This window comes from Acromyrmex echinatior, chromosome 14, assembly GCF_024713525.1.
Source record: "Acromyrmex echinatior isolate Ae372 chromosome 14, ASM2471352v2, whole genome shotgun sequence".
NCBI lineage: Eukaryota > Metazoa > Arthropoda > Insecta > Hymenoptera > Formicidae > Acromyrmex > Acromyrmex echinatior.
Genome location: NC_141865.1, coordinates 3,922,480 through 3,938,757, shown reverse-complemented (window position 1 = coordinate 3,938,757; position 16,278 = coordinate 3,922,480). Strand labels below are relative to the sequence as shown.

At 31.4% G+C, this 16,278-nt stretch overlaps 1 pseudogene; it reads right to left on the bottom strand.

The window, feature by feature from the left end:
* Positions 1-15,297: 15,297 nt before the first annotated feature.
* Positions 15,298-16,075, bottom strand: LOC147907362 (uncharacterized; annotated as a pseudogene).
* Positions 16,076-16,278: the final 203 nt, after the last annotated feature.

Below are 16,278 nucleotides of genomic sequence, written 5' to 3'. Positions count from 1 at the left end.
CGAGGCATGATCTCGTTTTGCTCAACAGAGGCCGTGCCAGCACCTTCGTAGGGGCCCGGGGGGAGTCCATCGTTGACTTGACGTGGGCGACCCCTGCGGCGGCCCTGAAGATCAAGGGATGGACGCTGGCTCTCTGGAGGAGCTGTCCACTCCCGCAGAGGTGTTGCGTAGACGCCGCCGCGAAAAGGAGGGACATCGAAGGGCTCTGCGAAAGTTGGACCCCGGCGCTCTTGAAGTGAGCTTTCTCTCCTCCACCTGGTCGCAGCGTAACCCGGTCAATATGGTGATGGAGGAGGTCGAGTGGCTCGGGGGCGTTATGTCGTGTGCGTGTGATGCGTCAATGCCTTGCTGCTGCCCAATGGCGAGGAGGGCAACTGGATAGATGAAGTATATAAAAATACTTTAACTTACTTATAAGATAAATAAATAGTTTAACAATTGAAATATTTATAATCTCACTTTATATAATTATACTTTTATAATCATACTTTTATAATTATTTTTATATTATATTTAAATATTAATTTTTCAAATGTATGTCAAACATATATTCTTTTATTTAATATTACTATATAATCTTCAACTTTTTATATACTTAATATCATGTAAAAATACAAATTATAGTTTTGAATTATACAAAAATAAGTTATGAATTATTTTTAACTTTATCATAAAAATTTTAATCAAAAATATTTTTAATAAATTTGTTAGAAATTTGTATCATAAATGTATAATAAAATTAAATATTACAAAACTTTTATTATAATTATAAAAGAGTGTAAATATATACGCTGTATTATTATCATAATTATTTTTTATTATTAATGTAATTATCTTTAAACTCGTTTATATAATCATTATGAAATTATTTAAACCATCAACTGACGATTTTATTATATTGTATATCTTTTCCATGATAGAGTCACTTTAACTATCACATGATCCTATATTTCAAAAAATATAATGCAAATATTGTAAAAAGTATTATTATAAATTTTTAAAAAATGCTTTTTGTACAAAATGATAGTTATTATGATTATAAAAGTATAATTATATAAAGTGAGATTATAAATATTTCACGTAAGTTTAAATATAAAAGAGTTAAATAAAGATGATACAATAAGTGATCGAAATGTTATGTTTATTCTATATGTTTATTCTATTGTGAATGACATTAAATGTTGGCTCATAGCTCGTTTATATTTAAACTTATGTTTAAATATAAATTATTTTATTATTCGAGCCATTATAATTATTAATTTATAAATATTTGAATTGTTAAACTATTTATATATCTTACAAGTAAGTTAAACTATTTATATATTTTATAATTTGTTCTAGGAAATGAAAATTTTTACCATAAAATTAATGAAGATACAAATTGTGGAACAGTTGTCCCAATTAAAGATTTATTTGACAACACACAACATTCTTCTGATGAAGTAGAAAATCGCGGCAAAACACAACTTTAAACAATATTAATATTAGATTTCTTGTTTACTACATTAATTGTACGTAAGATCGTAAAGATATAGGTTATAATAAATAATCATACCTGTTCTATATAATTTATTTCTTTCTTCAGCATATAGTATTTTCGAGTCCTCTTTTTTAAATTTTCCCAACAATTTTTGAATGTTGATATATCACAAAATATATTGACTCACTATTATATTTTTTGCAAATATCGCTTCAATATTTATTTTTTTCTTTCGTAAACACTGCATCAGTTTTTTTTTGTATTCAATTATATGCTTATAATGCATTATCAGTTCTATCAATAAGCAAGTTTCTGTATCGGAAAAATTCATTCCTCTTTCTTTAGTATTCATTTTTATGGATGTTGAATGACTCTTAAATTCTTCATAAAAATCTAAATCTATGATTCGTTTTTATCAATGCAGTTTAAAGAGTTAATCCCTAGTTATACATTTGGTTAACCGAAATTTAGCAAAATATTTTTCAACCAACAATTTGTTCAAGTTTAAACTTATGTAAACTGAGTTCAATTTAAGCAGTCGATTTTGGCCGTTTAGATTCTTTAACTATTGGTTAAAAATGTAACTATTAGGTGTTGGAATTAATTCGTAGCGTTTTTAATGAAAGAATGTTATTTATTTCACATGAGCATTAAAAAATACATTAATGAAAGTACTTCCCATCACTTGTAAAACGCTACGAATTAATTCCAACACCTAATAGCCTATTCTGATACAAGAAAATAGCTCTTAACCTATATTTCTGATATAGCAAATTTATTAAATCTTGTACTGTCATCCTCCGATGATGATGAAGAACAATTCCGAAGAAGGAGAAAATTTAAACAACGTATAAATTACAATACTTTGAAGAATTAGATAATATAGAATTTAAAATGCGATTTCCATTAAACAAACAATTAGTATTAATTTTAGAAGAAATAAAACAAGAATTAGAATTTATTACTACCCGGTTTAAATTATTGTATAACTAAATTGTCAAGCAAGAATTGTTAAAAAAACGAGAATATTTTTTTAAGGAATAATATCATATCTCCTATGGAATAATTATTATTAACACTTTGCATGTATGCTACTGGATTATTCCTTATAACAATGGGTGATTTTTCTGGTATAAGCACAACATCCGCGCATTATGTAATTCATAGAGTCAGTGCAGCTATTGCCAGGCTACAACCCCGTTATATCAAGTTCCTAAGTATCGAACAAGAAATAAGAAAAGAACAATTAGATTTTTATAATATTGCTCGCTTTCCAAGAGTGATTAGCTGTATAGATTGTACACACGTACGAGTCCAATCTTTTAGTAAGTTATTATTAAGAGGATAAATTATTTTAATGATTTTATCTAAAAAGTAATTTATTATATTATATTTATATTTTGATTATTGTAGGTGGAGAAAATGCTGAACTATTCTGCAACAGAAAATGTTACTTTTCTTTAAATGTTTCGTTAAACAGTATGTAACAATTTAGAGATAACGAATGTAGTTGCTCGTTGGCAAGGATCAGTACATAATAGCATTATTTTTAATAATAGTCGCCTACGAGCAAACTTTGAAGATGGAGCATATGGCAATAGTTTATTATTAGGAGACTGTGGTTATCCTTCAAAGCAGTATCTTGTAATTCCGTTGCTGAATCCGCAAACTGCTGCAGAACGACTTTATAATGAGTCGCATATTTACACGAAATAAAATAGAATGCTTATTCGATATCTGATAAAGAAGGTTTCCAATTCTAGCACTAAGGATGCGGTACCATTTACACAGAATAATGCTTATCATTGTCGCCACTATAGTACTTCATAATATTGCTAGAAGGAATAATGATGCAGTGCCAGATGTCGATCCAGAGTTGGATTTACCCGTACCATGGGACAATATGTTAACAAGATGTAACATCATCAACGAAAGAATTAATAACGACGAAATTGACACAACCATTCGAACAGAAATAATTCACAACTACTTTGCCAAGTATGTTAGCATAAGTTTTTATATAAAAGTAATGTTTTGCTATCTGTAGACTATATGCGTGCGTGCGTGCGTGCGTGCGTGTATGTGTGTGTGTGTAATTATATATTGTAAAATATGTAATTATTAGAATAACGTTGAATATATTTCTTTTCTTACTTTTCTTAAAACATTTGAAAAGAACATATTGGTAGAACATGTTTTTAAGAAAAACTCTGTATTTTATAAAAAAAATTATAAATTAATATTTTGAAACTCTACTGTGTTGTGCAAACAAAATTAAGTAAATATTTTTTTAATGATTTCAAATTGTTATAAAGTAGATATATGAAGTGCATTAATGTCAGTCTTTTATATGAAAAACTTAAAATAGAAATTAAATATTAAAATGTAACTTTTGTTGCTTGCTTTGCAACATGTTTTCTTTTAACTCCAGCTCTTTCTTCAATATTTGTACTTCTAATCTCTCCTTCTCTAATTGCGTTTTTAATATTTTTATTTCAATTTCACTTTTCGCCTTTAAATCTATCATAAATTGCACAAGCTCAATTTTTGAATCCCCTAATATATTATATTATGATATTTTCGAAGTTATAGACTCTTGTCTCTTATACTGTTTGCGTTCCTTATTATTATCTAAACTGTCATAAAGTTTTCTTTTTTGAAGATCTACTTCTATTGCTCGTTAGTATTCCTATTGCGGACATTTTATCTGTCTCTTTGATTTCTGCATTTTGCCCTTTTCGTTTAAATTCTTGTTATCCATGCGCTACAACACAATATTTACGTACAATAAAAAAAATATGTGAAATGAAAATAAAATTTTATTCAACTTACATGTAAGTTATTTGTGCTTAAGGGGATGTTGGAGTGTCCTGTTTTATCATTAATTATTAAAGACTCTTTTCTCTTAATTGTATTTATGGATTGAAAAATCCTTCTCCACAATTAAAGTATCGACAACAACACAATTCGCCAGCTACATTTGAATACGAAAAACGAAAGAAAATTGAAGACTTACAGTTTTGTTATCGGCTTCTGTAGTCAACATGTCACAATATGTGTTGCATATAAGAGTTTCAGATCTTATACGTTCATAAAAAGTAACTGGCGAATTGCGGAAAACCTAAACGAACAATCCTATGCTTTTAGAAACGAGATAAGGATTTTAGTATAAGAAAAAAGAGAATCCGAAAATTTCGTTTCTATATTACAAATGAAATTGACGTGAAGCCAAAACCAAGCATATTTTAGTTCCGCGATATTCCGACAGCGGCTGTCATGAAAAGTGCGTCGCTGAACCATAGAAATGATTTGAATTATCGACCTACTTAGGCCCATATTAATAAACGTTCTTAAGTGCCCTCAAAGTTTTTTCTTTTGAGAGGAAAAATAATAATAAAATAAATATGATATTAGTTATTTCAATTTTTGAAATTGTTGAAATAATTTCTTCCTAAACAAGAAATGATATTATTTACATATGAATACAAATGAAGATAATTATTTTAATTGCACTGTACTGTCTTTTACATACATTTTATTTAGTAAACTATTGATGCATATATATAAAATAACATATACAGGGTCCGGCAAAATGATCTTCCACATTTTAATCTTTAATAAAAACGCCATTGTAAATGCTATTTAGATTTTATTTTTATTAACCGAAAATTTATGCTATGCCATTTGTTTTTATTGAGTTTTGAAAATTATAGAATCCAAGTGGTGACCATTTTTTTCGATACACATTCAAAGCTGATTTCTAAAAGTTTCCATCACTCGAGCAATAATTTGAGGCGATATTCCTGTAATTTCTTGGCGTATGAACCTGTAGCTCTAAAATTTGAAACCCACAACAGTATTGTTTTGCGATCTGGAACTGGAGCATGTCTACCAAGCGCGAAGTGAGTACGAAAAGTTCTTTGCGTCGTAATCATAGATTTGTTACTTTTCATAAATGTTTGATAACGAAGGCACGATGCTCGCCCGTCCAATTCATGACGACAACTGAAATGGCAAGGCGCGAGCTACCAACCGACTACGCTAAGCTCCCCCTCTCTTCAGTGGTTCGGGGACAGTGGCGGTGCAAAATGTGGGAGATCATTTTGCCGGACCCTGTATATATGTGTATAATAGCATACACACGCGTGTGCGTGCGTGCGTGCGTGCGTGCGTGCGTGCGTGCGTGCGTGCGTGCGTGTGTGTGTGTGTGTGTGTGTATACATATATACAACACATGTCTAAACTATATTTACTGAATTATTGTATTTACATATACATATATCAGGACTCGGAGCGCGATATGTGTTTCGGTTGAGCTTCAATTCTGGTCGGATGTCGAAACGACAAGCGGCAAACGTATAAATAAAATTTTCAAATACTCATTGCTCTTATATTAAAGCACATAACTCGTTTCTGCAAATATAGTATTGTTCTTTGAGGTTTTCTGTAAATCGTCAGCTACTTATTTTAAACGTGCAAAATCTGAAATTATTGTATATAGCACATTTTTGACTCGACTCGGATGTCGAAACGACAAGCGGCAATCTCGTAGCAGACGTAGCATGTAAATGGAATTTTCGAATACTCATTGCTCTTATATTGGGTTGGAGAAAAAGTTTCTTCGTATTTTTTAATTCAAAATTGTATATACAATATCTTCGTCAAAAATAAATTAAATTTCAATTTAAAAAGAGAGTTTTAAAGCTTGAAATCTCTACTTTCGAAAAATTACTATATTTTTTCAGTTTCTGTGAGTTTGATAATTTTTACATCAAAAAAACTGCGAGCTGAAAAAGATGAAAATTTTTCTTTTCACTTTGAAGGTCTCTCACGTGTCCAAAAAAAATTTACAAAAATTTTCGACTACCTATAGTAAAAGTTCGAAGCTTTTCCTACAAAATCATTTTTTTTTAATGTTCCTATGATTTTTTGTTACTGAGTTATTCGCGAATTAAGTAAAGGAGCATTCTAACTTTGATTGCTCGTAACTCCGATAAAAATCATCTCACCGCAATTTAAAAAACAGATTCTTAAAACTAAAACTTTGCTCTAACGAATAATATAATTGTAACGAAAATTTTGCAACAAATGAAAAACTTTTGCGAAAAATTTTTTTTAAATACGAAGAAACTTTTTTCCCGCTCTAACATTAAAGCTCATAACTCGTTTCTACAAGCATAGTATTGTTCTTTGAGGTTTTCTGTAAATCGCTACTTATTTTAAACGTGCAAGGTCTGAAATTATTGTATATAGCACATTTTTTATTCGATTCGAATGTCGAACTGTCGACTTAGTAAGAAGCGCCATTCCTCTTATCGCGCACAAGCGAAGTACCGCTATTTAATTACAGAAATGGATTAAATCATTCTATAAACCAGCAATATATTATCAGTTGGAAACGCTATAATAATAATATATTTTTGTAAATATATAGAAATATATATCAGGATCGTTGTTTAGAAAAGGAATCATACGTCCTTGCTGCATCGGCGATGATGCCAAACCAGAATCTAGAAATCACATTCTTGAATTGCAGAACGAATTATTGAAACAGAAGTACGACAGAGTGAGAAAGAGAAAAAACAAAAATGATAGAAACTCCGATTGTAATCGGTGAGACTCCGATGCCGAGCTGGGCTCGTCGAACAAAACAGCGAGTCTATCCTTCAGAGTCTCTCTCTCTCTCTCTCTCTCTCTCTCTCTCTCTCTCTCTCTCTCTCTCTCTCTCTCTCTCTCTCTCTCTCTCTCTCTCTCTCTCTCTCTCTCTCTCTCTCTCTCTCTCTCTCTCTCTCTCTCTCTCTCCCTCCCTTCTTCCTTCCCTCTCTCTCTTTCTATGATCGCTTGTTTCTAGCGACCGAAAATGCTCTCTAGGAAATTTCGGCCGCTCAACGTGTATAATTAAAAGGAAAAGGAACATTATAGATAACATATAAGTTTTAATAAATTATGCTAATCCTATATCCTTCCAATTTATGTATAATAATAAAAATAATTTCAAAACACGATAATTTACGAAATATTGATATTTCCATGATTTTCCATGAGCATTATATACCACGTTCATAGAAGTGATTTACAAGACATTGGCGTGATCCCACGCGTAAGGTGCGAGAATGTTAGAGATCCCATGCTCAATTCCTTTTTTTTTTATAATTTTTTTTTAAATAAGTGACATTGTTAATAAAAACATATTACAGACTAAATATATTTTTATTTAATTATTGAAATTATATGTGTATTTCTAAAAATTTTAAACCGACAATTGTAGCAAAAAATAATTCGACGTAATATGCGTCGAATAGATAGAAAACCTATTTTTATATGTAAATGAGTCTGTTTACCTTTAGAAAAAATCCAAAAAGAAATCATGTTTCTGTCATATTGTTACGTTGATGTCGATCGGTACTTTCTGTGAAATGTTTTTTTGTAACTATCATCCGAATGTATGAAAATTCTGATAATCAATCAAATCGCAAAAGTGCGATAATTAATATAATTAATATAAGGATGATGTCAATATAATTTTGTAATTAACAAATCAAAAAGCCGTTTTATGCAATATACCAATAATTTTTTATTTATCTATTGAAGTGATTCAGTATTCTTGCTATAGTTATTGGAGTACATATTAAATTTTAGGTCGACTTTTGAAGCGTCACCTTCTTTCTTCCCGCCGCCATCACTCAATGCTCGACGGCTGAGCCGCACCGGATCGCGCACGGATGTGTGTCTCAGGAACGTTGCACTAAGAAATATGCTGCGACCGTTCCTTCCAGCAAATTATCAATCCTTTATTTTCCTTAATCTTCTGTGATTCTTTTTTATTCAATATGCCTTCTTTATTCACATATTGAATAAAGAAGACATTGCGGAGTTATTGGAGTTAAGTCATTCCAGTTTAAAATTACGCATCTCGTTCTGTATCGACTCTTATTAGTCTTAAATTAATATTATCAGTACTCTATATTAAAAGATATTACATTTTGTAGCACATAAGCGTGGTCAGTAGCTCTTTGAAAGAAAACCAAATGTATCATAAAAATATTGGTGTACAACTTTGCTTCCGCCGTTTTCCTATAGATCGCTTTAGCGGTGGTCGAAATAAATAGATCATAGAATATCAATATCATCGTCATACAATAAACTTGGGCATCTGTCAACATAACGCCATAGAAACATTGGTCGATTTGTGTCTGCATCTTAAAGTTATTTTTGATTGAAAATGTCAGTTTACGAGCCAAATTCTCGTCATTTGCGGGAGGTTTTAATTTTCTGCTTCAATATGAAGAAATCTGCGGCTGAGGCTCATCGAATGCTCTCAAATACTTATGGTGAGGCCGCTATTAGTGAAAGAACATGTCGTGAATGGTTTCAACGCTTCAAGAATAGTGATTTTGATGTCGAAGACCGGCATAGCGGTGGAAGAGAGAAGGTTTTCGAAGATGCAGAATTGGAGGCATTACTTGATCAAGACTCGTATCGAAATCAAGAAGAATTGGCACAATTGGATCATTGGGAGTGACTCAACAAGCCATTTCAAAACGCCTCAAAGTCATGGGAATGATTCAGAAGCAAGGAAATTGGGTGCCGTACGAGTTGAAGCCGAGAGATATTGAACGGCATTTGTTTGTTTGTGAACAGCTGCTTGAAAGGCAAAGACAGAAGGGATTTCTGCATCGCATTGTGACTGGGGACGAAAAATGGGTTCATTACGATAACCCCAAGCGCAGAAAATCATGGGGAGTTCCTGGCCATGCTTCCATGTCGACGGCCAAACCGAATATTCACGGCTCCAAAATCTGTATTTGATAGGACCAGCTCGGCGTAGTGTATTATGAGCTGTTAAAACCGACTGAAACAATCGCAGGCGATCAGTATCGAACGTGAATATTGATGCGTTTGAGCCGAGCATTGAAAGACAAACGGTCGCAATACAACGAGAGAGACACGATAAAGTGATTTTGCAGCATGACAATGCTCGACTCCATGTTGCGAAAGTGGTCAAGACATACTTGGAAACGTTGAAATGGGAAGTCCTACCCCACCCGCCATATTCTCCAGACGTTGCTCCCTCTGACTATCATTTGTTTCGATCAATGGCACACGGCCTGGCTGACCAGCACTTCCGGTCTTATGAAGAAGTAAAAAATTGAATCGATTCGTGAATCGCCTCAAAAGATGACCAGTTTTTTCGACGCGGGATTCGTATGCTGCCCGAAAGATGGGAGTAATGGTCAGCGATGGACAATACTTTGAATCATAAATGTATAACCAGTTTTTTACAATAAAGCCTCGAATTTCGGAAAAAAAACAGCGAAAGCAAAGTTGTACACCTAATAATAAAGTAATATTTTAAAAGTACATAATATTCATTAAAATGTATTTACTTATTAATATGATGTTTAATCACTATTTGAGATAATCTGCAAGAACTCAGCGTGGTCTCATGCTGCGACCTTCCAGCAAATTGTCATGAAAATATTTTTCTTCCTACATAATATTGTATTAGGTGTTGGAATTAATTCGTAGCGTTTTACAAGTGATGGGAAGTACTTTCATTAATGTATTTTTTAATGCTCATGTGAAATAAATAACATTCTTTCATTAAAAACGCTACGAATTAATTCCAACACCTAATAATTTTCTTAATAATAGTGAACATCATATTAATAACTTAATGCATTTTACTGAATGTAATGTATAATATTTTTAAAATATTACTTTATTATTTTTATGATACATTCAAAGAGCTACTGATCACGTTTTTGTAATAACCACAAAATGTATAATAATATAGAATTTTACTTTACTGCGTCATGTATCTGGTCATCTATTTATATTTTTTTTTTAGTGAAATAAACCTGGAGAATGCACTTAAATGACATATCAATAATAGAACTTCAAAGATAATAGAGAGTTTTTACAATAACGTAGTTTTAGATACGGTGAACGCCTTTTTTTAATTAGTCGCTAAAGAGAAGATAATGTGACCATGATATCGATTATGTATCTTTTTTCTTAGAGTGAATAGTAAAAATTTTTTGTATGTATGTGTGAATATGTATATGCATGCATATATCGTTTTGCGTAACGCTGTATGTGTAGAAAACAACAGGTTATACGAGTCAATCAGATGTAATCAGTATGACCCGCGTTCACGGTATCGTTGCCGCGCAACAGTACTGTCAATTCAGTGTAGTGTAGTAGTGTTCTACACACAATCATGTGTGTGTGTGTGTGTGTGTGTGTGTGTGTGTGTATTTATAGTGTTTTGTGTCCACAAAATAGAAAAAATATAGTAGCAGAAAATTGTCTGCCTTTATTAAGAGAAGATTATGAGTGCTTTCTAACAAGCGACTCACTCAATACAATACAGTATCTCATCCTTGTATTCGCGAACAAGATTATAATGATGCACCATGTCACATTGTGTCTCTTGTTGGAAGGCACTTATAAGGCCAAAATTGGTTATTGTGATGTGTATTTCTTGTTGAAAGGCACCCTATAAAGCCAGAATGGAAAAGATTAGTACCTTTTATGTCATTCTTGAAAATATTTTTTTATTTATCATACAAGTGATATGGTTAAATGTTATAATAATAAATTGTGCTTTGCCTAATTATGATCCAATGTCAGAGGCGTTTCATCGTGGGCTGACTATTTTCAATTTACTGCCAGATGCGTTAATCATGGCCTGGCGAGCTATGACAAAATGCCACAGCCGTAAATCGTACTTTGGCTAGTTATAGATAAATGTCAGAGGCGTTCATTGTGGACTGACTATTTTTAATTTACTGGCAAAGGCATTCGATTATCAAATTTGGTGAAATACAATTACGGAATCAATTTGTAAAATTTTGCGTCTGCAATTAAAGAAATGTGAATAGGTGCATTGTCATGATAAAATCAAAAGCTGATTGCTTGACATGACCGAAACAAAGAAACTAATGAAGAAAAAAAAATTGAATATCAGTAAACAGCTTCTTTGAAACCTTATAACTTTTGTCTGAAACGTTTTTTTCTAAAAACGTCATGTAATGGCCTTATAGCACAAGAATGGTCGTAATTCAATCGTAGAACGTGAATCATGGTCACAGGTACGCATTATATTTTGTACTATGCATGCCGACAATTCAGATTCCTTTACGATTATAGTTATAATCACCTTTATGTTCAGCTCCTAAATCCGGGGTCTTTTTGGACACCCTATATAATATGTTATACATACACAGTGCGATAAATATGTTCCCGGACACGAACCACATCTCAGCAACCAGTGGCGACATCTGTGCGTTCAAACATGCATTTTAAAGGTTGAATATTTTGCTATCATCTGTCAAAGTTTCATTCATTTTGGTTGACATATAACGAAGATATGACAGTTCATGTTAAACAAAATTTTGGTTGAGGTAGAAATTTTAATATGGAACAAAGAGCAGTGATTAAATTTAACGTAAAACTTGGTAAAAGTGCATCAGAAACATTCCGATCGATGCAACAAGTTTACGGCAGTCAATATCTAGGTCGTACAGCTGTTTTTGAGTGGCATAAGCGTTTTTTGGAAGGCATAGAGACCCTTGAAGATGACAAAAAATCAGGACGGCCAATTTTGGTTCTAACACTCGAAATGATCGAAAAAGTACGTGATTTTGTTGCAAACGATCGCAATGCATCACTAAAAATGATGGAGGAGGCTTTAAATATCAGTAGAGAAACGATTCGAACCATATTACATGAAGATTTGGGTAAAACGAAGTTTGTTCGAAGTTTGTTCCACACACATTAAGAAGCGATCAAAAATCAGCGAGAATCAATTATTCCAGAGACATCGTTGCAGCCGCAGAAAATAATCCAAACTTCCTAAAATCAATTGTTACGGGTGATGAAACATGGTGCTTTCAATATGATTCAGAAACTAAACGTCAAAGTGCGGAATGGAAGTCAAAAAATTTACTATATAAGCAAAAAAAGTACGAAAAGTTCCATTAAAAATCAAGACAATGCTCATCACATTTTTTGATAGCAAAGGTATTATCCACAAAGAGTTTGTTCCAACTGGCCAAACAATTACTGGTGCATATTATCTCGAAGTTTTAAAGCGATTGATGGGCAGAATTCATTGTATTCGCCCCGAATATCGTGATCCAGAAAATTGGTCTTTGTTGCATGATAATACACCGAATCACACTTCATTGATTGTCCGTCAATGTTTGGCTCGAAATCGTGTCTCTGTGTTAAATCATCCACCGTATTCACCTGATTTGGCCCCCTGCGACTTCTCATTATTCCCAAAATTGAAATTGAAATTGAAAGGACGCTTTTTTGATGACATTCCGACCATCCAATCAGCTTCTATACAGGCACTAGAGGCAATTCCGCAAACTGAGCTAGAACATGCATTTGAATCACTATTGAATCGCTGTAACAAGTGTATTGAAGCCAGAGGAGAATATTTTGAATAATAAAACCAAAAAAAAAATATGCATATTGTTGTTTCAATTATGATTTTCAGGCCCTGTCCGGGAACATATTTGTCGCACTGTGTATATATTTGCTATACATATATATAACATACATTACACAATCAATAGTCACATGCATAATTTTCATACGATGCTATGTTTATGAAATGTATATAAGTATATCATATTCAAAGTGTTTTAGCAAATGTATACACTTATAGATCAATGTGTACGTTGACTAAGCAAGTTACAATAAGTATATTTTTACACTCTGACTGTGACTTAGATATATCTTTGGATGCAACCATGTATTTGAAATACATGTATACACCTGTAATGTAATAGCACTTTTTCCTTTATTCCCAATATTATTTTAACTTAGGATGTAACATGTATTGTCAGTACGTAAATACATTGCACATACATATGTAGCTATTCCATCTCTTTTTATTATGTTTAATGGACCTTTTACAATTATAAGCTATAAATCAGCCATAAATAAGAAGTCATATGTTGAAAAATTGACTGTGATCAATTTTTAACTTCTGACTTCTAATTTGTAACTAATAGCTTATTGTAGAAGGTCATAAAAGAGAGATAGAAGTTACTCATACTTAGCTTTTCATGTAGATATAATATAGACACATTAGTGAATATTAGAATTATATTTTATGTGCCTTCTGATGTACACACATTACAAAACATAAAATATATTTCTAATTTATATTCACATACGTGTGTAACTACTTCATCTCTTTTTGTTATGTGTAACAAAAAGGTGTACTGATGTCCTCTTTTTTCTACGTTTAATAAAAAGAAATATGTTTTTTTTTTGTGGTCAAATATACAGATATCAGTGATGCTTTTATATTTTCAATATCAGAATATACATACAATTAACATAAATCAAAGCTAACGAGAGTCAAACGCTAACATCTTAAAAAAAAATAATCAAATTACGAATCCTCTGATAAATCCTCATTTTATGTGTACATATATATGCATTTTATATATATATATATATAATATACATTTATATTATATATATATATATATGTATACATTTTTAATATTGCATATTTAAACATAGGGAATGCATAAATAGCTTAGCATTGATAATTTCTATCTGCAACGTATGTATATTCATACATTATAGTACATATATGCAATATTGTACAATATTGCCTATATGTATATTATATTTAAGTACACACACCACTAATATTTTAACATGATTAACTTTATTAAACGTAGCAAAAAATGATATAACTACGTATATTGTATGTGTAATATATCTATGTATAGCTAATACATATCACATCCTGACTTAAAATGACATTGTACGACAGGAAAAATGCTATTAGGGTCATGTGTCAATGTACACTGTCAATATTGAAAATCTATAGTTACGTATTTTCAATACTCGCAGTCAATATCGGTACACAGTCGTAATATCACTTTTTCCTATCAATATCATTTTAGGGTTTAGTCAAGATATAACATATATTATTGTCAATATATGAACACATGTTTCATATATGTATGTATATATATATATATATATATATATATTAGGTGTTGGAATTAATTCGTAGCGTTTTACAAGTGATGGGAAGTACTTTCATTAATGTATTTTTTAATGCTCATGTGAAATAAATAACATTCTTTCATTAAAAAACGCTACGAATTAATTTCAACACCTAATATATATATATATATGGATATTCATGAAAAAGAATTACATTATGTATGTGCAATGTCGTATTCATTTATTGATACTATATTATTATTACCTAAAATGGCATTGGACGTAAGGAAAAAGTGCGGCTTCGTATTGATATAACTATTAAAGTTAAAAATCTGTACTTTATGTATATTGCAGATTTTTAATATTGGTGATATATATTGGAACACGGCCTACACTGCATGTGTACATAATACAACTGTATTTCTAAGGCCCAATTCTACAAATATAAGATTAATTTCAATTACGGTTTATTTTTTCTCAATTCTAAAATTGTAAAATTATCCGAAATAAATCTTACATTTGTGGAACCGATCCTAATACACGTCCCTACTAAGATGGTAATGTAGGAAACGGAATAAAAATATCGATAATTAATCGATCGAATTTCCTGCATGATCATATTAACTCAGAGGGCGTAAGCATCTTATACATTGGAAATAAAAACCTGTGATATCGACCTTGATTAACTTCAGCCTTCGCTCCAGCATCCCCTTAACTCTAAATCACTTTGACTTTCATTAATATCATTTTCTTTATCATAGTCCATTGCTGTATATCTAATGTATTTATTGTTAGGTGACTCTTTTTCCATACTAGTAGCACTTTGCTTTTTCAAAAACTATAAATTAATACATTTAATATATTACACTTGCGTACGTGTTTGGATTACACATTTAAAAAACTGAAAACGTTCAATTAGTTATTATAGTTTAATACTTACATTTAGTATATCTTCATGCATGCTTTCTGTTCCATTGTCACTTTCATCAAGCAATTCTATTACAGTATTGTGACTTGTTGCTTCATTTAAATTTGTATTTGAAATTGTAGGAAGTTTATTACACGAATTTATATTGTCATCTAAAAAAAACAGAAATATATATTTGATACATACATAGATATATTATTATATGTTTTTCTATGATGACATCCACTCAATAGTATATTTTATATTGTCAAAATTGTTAGTTATACTATCAACTGAAGGTTTAATAATTTCTCGTACACGTTCTAGAAGCACATCGATGTTGATTCATAAGATCCTCTACCTAAAAATTAGAATATAAGGTTGCACACACATTATTTTAAAATATATTTTTGCAAATTATTAATTTAAAAATATTTACCTGTTTTATACACTGCATCCTTTCATCAGCAAAAAATTTTCTTGTCTTCTTTTTCAAATTTTCCCAACAACTTCTCAAAACTTCAGAATTTCGACATTCGTCAGAAGATCTACTAAATATTAAATGGTTGTTCTATAACTTTCCAACATTTATCTTTTGAGGTTACCGTATCAGATTTCTTATTTTCAAGAATGTCTTTATATTGCTGTATTAAACTTATTAACATTATTTTCTCTGCTTCAGAGAAATTTTGAGCACGTTATGTTGGGATTTCTTTTCTTCACTCATTATATTGTTTACAATACTACAGAGATAATAATAGAAAATATAAATTTTAAGGTTTGCGGCCGTCTGTCACACGTTCCGTTAGAAACGTTGAACAAATTCAATATTCCAAGTTTCCTAAAGTTATGTCGCACAAGTTCTAAGTTTAGCTAAACGTTCTAGATGGAATTCGTAGAA